Below are 10,684 nucleotides of genomic sequence, written 5' to 3'. Positions count from 1 at the left end.
CTTTCTATTTCAATTTGCTTTGTTGGCCTGTCACATATCAACACAAATGCACAATGAACCTCCACTGTCCTTTTTTCGCACTACCACAATGGGTAAATCACTCAGTTGAACCAGTAGAACACTTAATGATGTCATGCTTTAACAGTGTTTCTAGTTCTTTGTACACAGCTTCCTGTAAGTGAAAAGCAGTTTGACTGAATCACTGTGCAACAGTGTGAATATCTTCATTAATGTAATGCTGCACCTTCATTGTCTTAAGTTTCCCAAGTCCATGAAACAATGTTGGGAAGTGATCCTCTATTTCAGAATAGGTATTCAAATTGTCTTTAATAGAGATCATCCCATGTCAGCAGCAGTATCAGAACATGAATAGATGCTTTCACTGTTGTTTTCTTGTGCCGCATGGGCGCTACAAAGAATCCTTCACTCTGCTAAGTCGTACTAGCTGCCCAGGTGTACTCCTTTCTCAACTGTGTTTGACATCGTTTCAGAGATAGTTCTTTGTACTTTTCTGCTAGCATGATGTTTATCGATGCACCAGTGTCTATAATAAATGTTGTAGGGCAACCATTCACCTTGAACGTGATTTAGGACAATGTCCAAATGAACTTTGTTGCTTTGTGTTGCTATTCTTGGAGATTTGTGTTTTTTTTGCAATCAGCCAATCCTACATGTGCACATTGTTCTGTGACTGACACAATCATTTCACATCCATTTTCCACTCTGTCACTCGATAATGACATTACTGAACCTTTGAAAGATGAATTTGATGACAATCAACTTTATTTTGTTTCAACTTTCCTCAGTCTATGTCGCTGTTTGGCCTTGTGGAAGTGGCTAGAGTGCTTCTGGAACTTTCTGGCATACATATTCCCTTCTCTCTATGACACACTTTGTTTCCCTTTCACTTTGAAAACCGTTATGAAATGGTTTTCTTTCCCTCAGCCTTTGCATATCTGTCCAATGACGGGACTTTTACCTTCACGTAGAAAGCAGAAACACAGTTTCTTTTTTTCTGACACATCACTCTGTGGGCCTCTGCCTTGTGTTTCTGCTTACTTTTCATACTCAATGCTGATTAATATTGCGTTGTTCCAGCTTGTTATTGTTGTTATTGTTAATTAATTTTATAAGGTGCACAGCTACCCGGAGGTTCCCTGGCGCCATCAGACACAGGCAGATAGAAAGAAGACTATTGGTTGAATAACCAGGATTTTAGGCATTTGTGGAAGTTTGTATAGATGGTTTCATTCCGGAGAGACGTAGGGAGTGAGTTCCACAGAGAAGAGCCTAGGCAAGGGAAGGATCGGCCTCCCATGCGCGACAGTCTGGTCCTAGGAACTGAAAATGTGGCTGGTTGGAAGAGCGAAGAAGGCGTGGTGGTAGATAGGGATGGACATAGGTGTTTAGATACTGTAGTGCTGTATCAGATTTGATTTTATGCATGCAACTTAGGGCTTTGAATTTGAGCTTCATATAAACAGCTTATTGATCAGCATGTTTCTCTGCTCTTGCCTCCATGATCACTATCTACAGAATGAGCATTTCTCTGAGCATGCGTCGCTAAATTGAATCGGAGAGGTAACCATCAATAACTCTTAGGAGCATGGCTTCTTCATCATTTAATTCACTGAACTTGAAGAGCTTTATGAGTGTACCCAGTCTCTCAACAAACTCATACATTGTCCCACCAGGTTGCTGTCTTGCTTAGTTGAAGATGTACCATTAAAAATCAACATTTGACACTGGATGAACCTGGCTTCCAACGTCTTTTTGATTTGACAGTATGAAATTTTATCAGCTTTTGCTATCTTCATTATCACTTCTTTTACTCCATCACCTGCAAGGTTTTATAAAATATTTGATGATCTTTTTGTCATCTGCCTTTTCTAGAGCATATATGAAGTCATCGATCGATTCGATCCAGGTAGTCTATCTGGCTCCAATATTCTGCTATTTGACTGTATTGAACAGAGGCGGCAGTTTCAGAAACATGGCTGCACTGTATTTAGTGCTTTCCCGTCCTCCAGTTGTTCTAGTGTGTGCTTTTCAGACAGTGTTTGTCTTTTGGTGTTCCTTGACCCGGTGGCACCTCTGCAAGCAGCAGTCTGCTCCCTAGTACTCAGGTACTTGCACCTGAGTTGAGGTCGGCGGATGCCATCTTTTTTCTTCATGGTGAGTAATGGTTTTGCATCTTGCCCGTGCTGTTCACCGCTCCTAACTTATGCATTATGCTTGGCTGTCACTGCCTTTAGTATTTCTCTGGGCCTGGTTGTCTTTGCCTTTAGCGTTTTCCTGCACCTGGCTGTTGATGCCTTTAGCCCTCCTTTTTTTACTCGGTTGTCACTGTCTTTTGCGTTTCTGCTTTGCATTGCTTCTGGTTGTGTTAAGCTGTGGCACAATATCTCTTCTTTCAGCCTTACCAGTAGACTTCTGGCGGGATTACTGACAGTGCTTCTCCATAGGGCCTTCCTCTTCTTCGAGGGCTTCTCAAAATCTGGTGTTGCGCTTTCACTCCACATACACCAACTGTAAACCACTTCTTGGGGCGCATGTGGCAAGCACAATCAGTTTGCTGGGCCACGGAAAATTCTCAGGGAGAGCAATCATTTATCCTTGGGGTCACATATCCCATCCTTGTCGCCAGTTGTAATGTCCTCCCCAGATCATGTAACAGACCATGCCAAACACGGAGCTCGGGTTAGTACATCTTTATTTTTCACCATGCAACCGTTAACTGACCGCACTGCGTCACAAACTCTATCAACCACACCCAGCCACACCCAAAAGATTACCTAATACTTGTAAGGAGTCTGCAGAGGACCACTAGAGGCCTTGTACGCACTAACATAGGACAAGACATCAGGAAGGAACAACTTTGTTATACTATCAATATAACCTTCTGTCCTCTGTACTGGGGGAGCGAAGTTACATGTAGCTTAAAACTCAAACCAAGATATACTTTTTTTCATACTTTGCTTTTTATTTCCTAATCCAAGATTGTGGTGTTACTTTCTACAACCACGTTTATTGCTGTTTGGAATAGGTGGATATTGCCCTGCAAACTCTTCCATTTTTTCAGTCCCTTAAGCTTTATATTTTTATTCCTAAATTTGTCTAGCCTTTTGATGAATGTGGATTCATATTTCATTCTTTTAAGTCTTTATCAGTCTACATATGCCTGGACAATTAAAGAAGAAGATCAAATGGGCTTTTGGAGTGTTGACCCATGTGGAGATGGATTGGGAGTGGCGGCCATATATGGTATTCACACCTATATTGCCCATGCCATACAGTGTGACACACACATACAACCACAATCGGATTGTTTCCGCGATTGCTTCTTCATCCTTCGATAGGGCCATAACTGTTCTCTTACCTAGACCATTGTCATCAATAAACTTGAGACTTGGGATGACCCATTTAATATATTTTGCAAATCGAAACAATACTTGAAGACAGACACAGAAACCATACAAGTGTATTTTACATATATTTTTATTGATATTGTTCATTGTTGACAAACATGTCGCATTGCCGCGCAATGCTGTCCAGCCAAGTGTCTCACTCACACGCACACAAACCTTGCACAGCACCTTTCCAGCAGGACATTGAAATAACTGTCATATCTAACCACTTTTTTATTCATACAAAATAGACACATTGAAGACCACAGTTGTAATATTTGTATTTTTGTTGTTTTTCTTTCTTTTTACACCTGTTCTTTACAAACACCTAAAATCTACAGCACGGTACGACTGATACACATAGAGTACTACATAGGCAAAGAGCAGCTACTCTGAAGACTAGAAGATAAACAGACAGTTACTTTTCAGAGAATGGACCGGACAGGCTGCTTTCCACAAGGCTGGTGCAGGTGATCTTAACGTATAATTTTATTTTATTTACAATTTTTTTCAGCTCATGTATATTTTTTTGTCAGTAATTTGCAATTTTTTGGGCTGGCCTGAAACTGAATATGTCGCTTTATAGAGCCAGGTCCAAATACAGTCAGATTGAACTGCTGGCATTTAACATTGAACATTACAACTAGGCCTATGTTTTGCACAAGGGAAATGGAGGGCATATGTTTCCCCATTTAGTTCTTAGTGCAAAAATGTGATCAATGTACAAGGTATCGATATGTGAAGTTCAGTTGTGCAAACTTACATGCCCATTAAGCTGCCTGGTCTTTAGATTTGTGCAACGAGGAATCCCCTGAATATATTGCAAATCTAGAATGTGTTTTTGTTCTGTTATATTTACCATGTTACATATCTACAATTTTGTATCGTTCTCTATGAGGTCTAAAAACTCTACACATCAATATAACCATCTTTAGTAGGGCTGGGCGCGGAAAGGACTTGCAGTAGCGTGGTTCTGAGGAGGTTGCATTAACAAAGTCGAAGCTGTGTCAATGCACCGCTTTTCAACTTAATGCTGCCCGGAGCGACTCTAGCCCTTTCAGCCCATCAATGGGCAAACATTTCTTTTATGTATTGCTAAACAAGGCAATAAGAGAATCTGGACACAGAGAGAGGAGTGGGCTTCAAGATGAGAAATATTGGGGTTGAGAAGCGGAATGAGCTAAGAAACAGCAGAAGGCGGAAATGGGGAAGGGAAAGATAAAGGAGGAAGGGAGAGATATTGAGGGGCATGAAGAAACATAGCAAGGACATAACGCATTACCTGACCCTCCAAATGGATGGATGAGATGTCGGTCCATTATTGAACTCAAGTTAAGTTCAACTCAGTCTGCACTAACTAGCAGACTGCTGCGTTCGAGCTATTCTCAACCTGAAGAAATACACTTGCCAGCGCCATGCTCAGAGGACCTTCCTCCCCTCACTGCCAGTAAGTAGCCTGTCTGCTTAAAAATCAAGGATGTCAACTATAAATGCCATCATCATATAGATAAGATATATTCAAGACTTGAGATTTCGAGCCTCAGTCTTTGTCTCTTCAGACTCTCAAAAAGCAAACAACAGTTATTGGTCCAGGATACATTGGTGGGAACGCTTTGCGCCCTTCAGATCAAGCAGTGCCACTATATTTGTGTTGCTTCTTAAACTTTGTAAGCTCCTTTTGATCACATCCTGAATGAGCCTTTAATGGTGATGTCCAGTGCTCAGACAATATCTCTCTTTAAATGCATGATCCAACCTGCGAAAGGGAAGCCAGGGGTTTGACCCACATGTTACCCTACCGACATACAGCTATGCTTGGAATTGCACATGCTGGTTTTGGACACTTCTGCTTTTACAGAATTGGAACTGCTCCGTTGAAGTGTTTTACGCATCCTCGTGGGAGAGACAGAGTATGCTCAGACATAACCTGCAGGATTATTGGTGCTCCCCATAAAACCAAATCCCAAGGTATCCTGTATTTGCTTCAAGGCCAGAATTGTACCCATTCAACAAGGATTGGGGTTTCTGCCCAACATTCGAATTTTCTACAGTAACTTGTGCTTCAAAATCAAGGAATGGTCTTTTGTTACGGTTTTTTGTGCTTAATTCACGGTCAGACTGTCAGAGTCCAATTAACTCACACAAAAGTGTGGTCAATTAGCTCCCCATCTCTTTCCGCTTATGCTTGAGGCAAATCCAGGCATGGGCCTATGTGCACCTAGGTGTTCACAGATAATTTATCGGTTTCATGTTCCCATTACAAAAGGATTGTGTTTATTCTTCACCCCCTCGAAAAAGAGCTATACTATTGTGTGCTTTTATCGATTGCTGGCTGACAATTGAAAAAATCTATATTTTTAATGTGCAAAATCTTTAAAGGAAGGACTCCAATTTATTTATCTTTATTTTCGAGCCTCCTCTTCAGCTAAAAATGGTATTGCTTCAAAACAGAAGCAGCTTACTTTGAAAGGCCCAGACATAACTGTAGAGACTGTCTTCCCTTTCTACCCCTAAGGCGGGACTTCCTTTGATAACATCCTCTTGTTCAATTTCAACCTGCTAGACGAGAAATCATTAGATGGAAATAAGAAACATTGTGATGTTCTTTTCAGATCACAAAACTGCAATTCCTTAGCTGTTTTTCATTCTGGACTGATTCCACCACGACCCACCATGACCCCCTAAACCCCTAAACCTGCGAAAATAAATGTGTAAGACTGGCAGCTACTCTCTGCGCAATTTCTACTACTCACAAAGTTATAGTACCAGAAGTATCAACTGTAATTTATTATTGCAAAATCACTTCTCATTAAGTTTCCAATGAGTGATAATAAAAGACAGTAGTGAGTCAGTGTTTCTGACCCTCCAAGTATGCATGTAAATGGGTGGATTTTGGGCACCCGAAATTTATGTTTCAAGCTTCGAAATACCTCCTGATCTAAAAGGGACAAGGTGAGCTGCCCAAGATGACACAATGCATCAAGTAGATGACATAAAGCATCAAGCGGGACTCTCGCCTGAGCACTCAAGTGCTCAGCTCCCACACTTCTCCGTTGCCAAAAAAACGAATCAAAGACTGTGGGTTTCACACGTGTACTACCTTCTGTGGGCAATAGGTATAAGTTTGGAGAATTTCAGCTGGAAACACTGAGGTGTCTTAAGAGCTAGGCCAGAATTACCACCTGTTCAGGTGCCATCATCCACCACATTTCTACTGTGCAAGTTCCCAGCCAAAGGAGCTGAGTCACGCCAGGGATCACATGCACCAGGCCATGCGGCCTTTGTCTGCACCAGTCCGTCACTCACTGTCATACCCCAAATACATGGTCTACATACGACTATTGCATTGTTTATTTATAGTTGAAGTCCGAAAACTGTAGAAGAAAAATAAATAAAATGAGTAGAAAAATATTTGGCAATTAATGATGGGTGACATATACGCACACACACACACACTCACACACGGCAGAGCACAAGATTGATTGTCACTATGTCTTCTGTGACAAACTTACTTCGATGTGTTTCCCGTCTGTGTCATTCTTTTCCCCATGGATCCTACATCTAAGGGTATTTTTTAAATAATCTGAAGTTTTTACTAGGAATGGACAATTTTTGATTCAGTGCCTTTTTTTCCAATAAAAGGGCTAGCTTTTTGATTGTGGCTAGCTGAGGAGGTTGTGAGGGTGGGAAATGGGAGGCCTATTGCCTATTCATGAAATATGCTGACATTCCCTCTTACAGAATTTGTCAAATTCAGTAATAAGTTTGCTTTTTGGAAGTCGTTGTCTTTTTCTTTGAGGTGAAAACATAGATATAAATGTTCCAATGCATATGTTCAAAACACAGCACTTGGAAAGAGAAGCTAAAACAACAAGTGCTGATGGTATACAAACCGATTATTTTTTTCCTTCAAAAAAAGGTTATCCTCCCAACTTGTAAGTTCTGATCCCAACCTCGGGATCCTTGAAACTGCATTATGTTTCCACCTTTTTGGAATTTGTTCGTTTCTACGCCACCAGCAATGCGTAGAGAACTTGCACGTCTCTCAAATTAATGCAAGGATTAAACAAATGATGGATTATGACAAATGTGGAAAATAGGATTCAGTATGTGTTATGCTATTCCAGTCTTATGTCTGGAAAATAATGTTTTCGTATGGAATTTAAAAACGAAATGCACCCTGTATAGGTGAAGTGTCCTTGTAAAATTCTGTGCTAATAGATTTGTATGTGGAGAAGCAGATTTTAGTTTTCGTTCAAACATTTTCCTAGCTGTCAACCTGGTTGGATTTAAATTTTGTCGCTCTTACACTTGATCCCCATTATGCTTCTTAAGTCCCTTCTGGTTAAAGAAAAGAGACCATCACACATTGCATAAAATTTAACACATGTAAACACACTTTCTCCTCCCGCCCCTGTCAACTGCATGCTTCTTCACAGTACAAAAAACATTTTTGAAGATTGAGATTTGGCACTTACTACAAAGAACAAGGCCAGAAGAATCTTTTGATTGGCTCTCCGAGCTAGCCTATCACAAGGCACCAAAGAGCCTCCATTTTGTACCCCTGTTGGTAGACTTTGAGTATGGTCCACGTTACCGTATTGCATGTTTTCTAAATGGCTTGTGCTTTAATTTAAAGATGACGTACACTATATTCATAATCCACATACATTTATTTTGTATTGGGTATGTGCCCTATTTCCGTGGAACCGAATTTCCAGAGTTTGTTGTAAGATTCTGTACTAAAATATCCATCTTTATTACAGAAGAAAGGATTTTCCTAAAATAGAACTTTTTTCATCCATGACGAGTTCGAAAAGAAAAAAGCAAGTTGATCAGGGCCTCATGCATCTCTGCAAAATCTATTGCCAAACTAAAGAAAAAATTTAATTTCTGTTATTCTTTGCAGTGAAATATATCCAGCTCTGTTTGTTGGAAAGGTAAATATTTGTTTATCATGTATGATTAGAGTACGGGAAATACACTGAAATATGAGGCAGCATTTTTATTAAATTTGACTAGAGGTCTGAGTCCTGCAGCAAAAACTTCCCTCTTCATGGCCTATAATTAGATTTTGCAAAGTCTTCCCTCTAAAATGATTAGGAAAGTACAAAATAGTTTCCACTCAGCAAAACCCCTTCAGTGGATCTGCAGTAGGTTTTATTCGGCACTAACCCAGTCTTTGGCCAAAATCCCAACATACACGCGTGACTTTTGAAACGTCCGCACCACGTGTATTCAAGGTCTGTGGAAGGATGATGAACATGTTAACGACTGCAAAAGTATGACTAGCTCTGCTCTCTGTTCTAAAAAAAAAATATGATGAGAAACAATGTTTTTTTCTGATGCTTCCGCACTCGGACCAAGTGTTGCCTTATATACAATATTGTACAGCTAAGATGGTGAACCGTTGAATTAAATACCTATATACAAAAACTCAGAGGATTCTTTAATAAGTCAGAGTTACGTGTCGATCAAACCACCTGTCTGATGCTACAACAGGGCGTCGCATACTTTAATGTCCTCTTTATATCCTCCCCTATCAAGCTTTTTAAATTTCCAGAAATATTTGAAAACATCTTTCGTGTGCATCGTTAACTCACTTCTCCACCCCACAGAAACAGCTTATCTGTCTAATATCCACAAAAAAATTATCTGTTTCTTCATTTTATTGCCCCGCTCCCCATTATGTTAAAAAAGAGTGTCCCTTTTTATATTTCCAAATAAATGCCTTTATTTGCTAAATATATACATTTGGAAACCGCTCATGGTCCTTGGAAAGAGGTCAGTTACGTTTTTTAATGAGGGTTTTCACTGACCTGACCTGAATGAGGCGTTGAACTCCAAGCGAGTAAGATAGATTTAGTAATTTGCCTTTTCAAGAACTTTATTGAAAGAGGTTGAAAACCCACACAAATATAATAATATACATTTGTTTTTAATATGATATCTTAGAACAAATGATTATCCTGTCCTGTGCAATATCACCCTTTTATCGAGTTTTAAAGGAATACACATTACATTGGTGGTTTTAAAAAGATTCCGGCCAGACTTCAGCTGCAGGTGCATTGACCAAAAGGACTTCTGCACTGGCTTTCCTGTAAAATCCATAACCAGTTAAAAATCAATTAGACAACCCAGGCTCTGCAAAGCAAATTTGTTTCCAAATTTCATGGATTAGCTAGAAAAGACTGGGCACCATCCAGTGCCTTTTTTTTAACAAGAATTATTGGTGATTGCATCAACTGCGATACATGCATGGAAACCACACCTTTGCTACAAAGACACCCACTGACACATAAATGCACAAAAAGACACCCACACACAAATATATGGCTATTGCGATGCATACCCTGCATTGACATTCCATTTTAACTAGCTCCTCGTCTCACAGTGTGATCATCTTTCATCATGAATGTTACCCGTGTAGTACACTTTATTGCAGTCGAAATATCTTCTACAGGTATATCATGACCATTATATCGACTCCGAAATGTAATCACGGCGTTTGTCACGGTAATAAATCTCCACACTTTTTTATAAGAGTTACGAAGCGGATATGATCATTATGATTATATGTAGGATGATATTTGTTGAGCTCAATAATTTGACATGCAACCATTTGAACTCTGCTTATGTGTAAATTGTTCTGCACTAAGAGAAAAATCTGAACTCACATAATTCCCTTTAGCCTATGCTTTTTCACCCAAAAGGAACGCTCACTTTGGGTGGGTTCTGACTCTAGAGACCACATCCTCCTCCACCACCACAGATGGAAGTGGTTATTGGCAGGCGGTGAAAGGTCCTATTAGTTGGAATTTCAGTTCCTGAAACAAATGATAGGTGAACTGCTGCATTTGTAATGGCATTTTTGCACTTGACAGTGAGGGTGTACACCGACCTGTCAACCTGTTGACTCATCAAGAAGGGTGAAGCTGTATGTTCAAGAGGGTGATCCATTAACATGAATGGCGAACTAACAGTTTTTGGGGCGTGATCCAGTTGAAGTTTGTGGAGGCATTTTATTTGCCATGTGGGTGAATTTGAGGAAAAAATGGCAATACCCGTCAAACAGAGGTGAGTTGCAGGTAAGCATATTTGAGTCAGCATGGTGAGTGGCCATTCATTTATATGTGAGGGACTGAATTAAAGTCATCATTGCCATGGAGTTCTGAACGTTGGATGAGTTGGCAATAGCAGCATTCATGGCCACTATTACGAGTAGAAGGAAATCTGTTCAATGTGTTGCCCTTGTCGTGTGCTGTTATTGGAAAGCA

Source organism: Lissotriton vulgaris, chromosome 12 (genome assembly GCF_964263255.1).
Source record: "Lissotriton vulgaris chromosome 12, aLisVul1.2, whole genome shotgun sequence".
In the NCBI taxonomy this organism is placed as follows: domain Eukaryota; kingdom Metazoa; phylum Chordata; class Amphibia; order Caudata; family Salamandridae; genus Lissotriton; species Lissotriton vulgaris.
The sequence above is the reverse complement of the archived record's forward strand: the minus strand, read 5'-3'. Positions refer to the sequence as shown.